We start from the raw sequence: 3,290 nt of genomic DNA on the forward strand, positions 1-3,290 counted from the left end.
CAATCATTTCCTAGAAAAAGACATTACATTTGCAGTATGATTTCAACATATCACTTTATAATAGAACAATAAATCAAGAGCATCTTGAAAAGGAAACCATGAATAATGCATACTACACCACTTATATGTAGTTTCAGGTGTAGTTGGAACATACTTCCAAAAAGATTTATGGTCAGTAAAATTAAAAGAAAGACTTCTATACTCAACATCAAAATGTTATCATTTATTTTGTCATTAGTTAAGTGTGTTAGTTATTAAGAAATTACTTCTTCAGTATGCCATTTGTCATTTCATGTCCTATAGCACATTAGTGCCTGATTTTGTTAGTGAAACCTGTAGCTACTTGCTTTTGTAACAACATATAAAATCCAGGTGGAATAGACATATTCTCAAAGTTAAAAAATACTGAGATTTTGTCTCCTAAATTGTTTACAGACAGCCTTGACCCCTCCCTCCCCAGTGTTATTTTGTACACTTGTGACAATAATGACATTTATGATGGTCCATGTAGGAAGCTACAACTAAAGTGTCATCTTGCCCAACTAGAAGTTTTAATGATAGTTTTTTATGTACTCTTACACCTCAGACATTAATACCTCTAATTGAATAATGTAACTAATGTTGAATGGCTAAATTATAAAATAATTACATTTCTATTGATTTCCATCTTCTGTGTTTCCTAGCAACATTATATGGCACTTTTTTTTCCAGCAGTCTTATTAATGCAGATGAGGTCGATATTCTGCCAGGTTTGAAAAATTGTTTTTTCTTGTGAACTTGCCAACTTACTTATTTAGCTTTATTCATGCATGGCCTGGCACATGTATGCAGGTGATGGCTTTATCATGCAGTTGCTTTGTTTTTTGCCACCCATCTGGCAAATAACCACTGTGAATTGTATGTAGTGCTGCCTGCAATTTGGTCACAGATATTATGTTAATGATACTGTCTGTCTACAGTTCATTGCTTTAGCAATCTACAGAAGAGCTTGCTTTATTGCTCCCATCACCATCCTTCCACTGCTCATAGGAAGCTTGAATCCTTCACTAGCCTTATACGGAATGTGAATTTCCAACCAGCTCTTTCACTATTTGTAGTGTAGAAACCATCTGTGGTTACAATGACAGATGACTGTCCACCATGGTCTTTAAATACATGCTGACAGGCTTTTCGTGTTCTACCCTTACCTAGTCTCAGCTGATTTCCACAGACCCCCAGCGGCATCAGATGTTTATTCCACATGGGAACATATATCTGGTGGTGAACAGTTATCTTAGTGGTAACTGTATAGCACCTGTCCACCCATGACTATCTTCTGAAGCAACTTTTAGACAATCCCCAGCTTGGTTTATGTCTGTGAGGTCATTTTAAAGCTGCAGTGTTCCAGTTGAAAAAACAAATGGCTCAGTGATGGAATGTGTGGTCTTTAAACTGCAAGACCCAACTGAAGAATTTTGCTTGTAAACATTGTTGTTGCTCTGCAATGCTGCTGAGGTTTATGAGGTGTAATAAAACATTGATGAGGATGGCTAGAGTACATACCATGGCCAGTCTTCAATGTGTTTTTGCATCTTTACAATCTTCTCTAGCTGCATAATACTCATACTAATCATTGGCAATTCATAATTTAAGATGTTGAACATAAATGGGTAGCTTTCTTCATTTCTATTTCTTGTTGCAACTTTTAGTGCACATTGATGCCTTTGGTAGCTCTGGTTATCATGTTGCTAATAATGTGGCTAGTGAAATTAAGTTGTCTGATCAAGGTTATATCCAGGTAATTCAGTGTTTCTTCCAGAGGATGGCAGTGTCTGCAAAGAATGATTATGATATTTCCACATCAGCATATCTGTTGTTGAGTGTGCAGAACATGGTTGTGGCTTTGGCAGAGTTAGTGATCATTCCTGTGTCATTGCACCATTTGCTCATACTGTTAATTTAAATTCTGCTAGAGCATCTGATTGGACTGTCAATGCTGGCTAGATCCCTGCAGTAGAAACTGGAAAGGACTGGCAAGAATTGTGATTCTTGAGGCTGACTGGTATTGATGATGATTCAGTCTGATTGCAAGCTTCCTTGCTTCATGATGCATCTTCTGGTAGTTAATGCATATTTTCTGATATTTAGTGCAGCTATGATGCATATTACATGTTACACAGATTCCTATTCTGAGCATTTTGTCAGCAAGAATGGGTAGCTGGACTCTGTAGACATCTTTTAGATCAAAAACTGCTACTAAGGTGTTTAGACCAACTTCAAAGCCTTCTTCTGTAGCAGCTGTGAATTAAACAGCATTGATCCAAGTTTCTTTTCCAGCATGATAACAACTTAATAATGAAGCTATCAGTGGTTCAGTCTTATAGGCAGTACTTCTAATTACATTCGTCTGTGTGATCTTGCCATTGAATTTTTGTAGGATGATTATTCAGTGACCTTTAAGATGATAGTGAACCTTCATGGGTTGGATAAGGATTTGATAAAGGCATCAGTTTATATTGTCCAGCTATGTTGATAATCCAACACTAACTTCAGCAGTATGGCTTCTGTAAGCTTCTTACAGCAGAAGATTCTTACACCATCTGGACCTGGAGTCTAATCTTTAGGTGCATTTATTACTCTGTGTATCTCTTCCATACTAAAGATGGCTCCCATATCTGCATTTAATTGTATGTCAGATAAAAACTGCTATAGCTTGAGCCTCTCTTGCATGTCACCATGGTCACATTGGTTAATGTATTTGTGCTTGAAGGCCTTATCTTTGGCTTCATCTGTGTGCATTTCGGTACTGTTATAATTTAAATGACTGACATCACCATGTTTTTGGTTCCTGTGCCAACCATAAGCTGTAGAAGTGTCTTTGATTTGCCTTGCTACACAGCTCATTCCAATCCATAACTGATGGAAGCTGATCACCTGTAGAGAACACAGGCCCTATTGTGGGCAACCATTACCTCCTCTGTCGGTGTTGGGTCTTGTTTTAACCCTATGGACACGGGTAACTAATGGAAGCTGATCACCTGTAGAGAACACAGGCCCTATTGTGGGCAATCATTACCTCTTCTGTCAATGTTGGGTCTTGTTTTAACCCTATGGACATGGGTAAGGGTCAGAAGGCATATCATCACGTTTATAGACTTATGTTAAAAATTTTATTTAATTATTATTTTGCAAATGTATGTCATTAAGTTTGGCATCAAATTGTAGATTATAATTAAAATTTTAGTATTATACATTAGTTAATTTTTTAATTTGAAAGTAAATATTAAAAAAAGAGGTTAAATATCGATTTT

The 3,290-nt window shown here is 36.7% G+C and overlaps 1 protein-coding gene across 2 annotated transcripts in view; it reads left to right on the forward strand.

Annotated features, from left to right (window-relative positions):
* The window catches only part of LOC106462406, a 72,734-nt gene that overhangs the window by 60,407 nt on the left and 9,037 nt on the right, over positions 1 to 3,290 (forward strand). The window lies entirely within an intron of this gene.

Source organism: Limulus polyphemus, unplaced genomic scaffold, assembly GCF_000517525.1.
Source record: "Limulus polyphemus unplaced genomic scaffold, Limulus_polyphemus-2.1.2 Scaffold1158, whole genome shotgun sequence".
Lineage (NCBI taxonomy): Eukaryota > Metazoa > Arthropoda > Merostomata > Xiphosura > Limulidae > Limulus > Limulus polyphemus.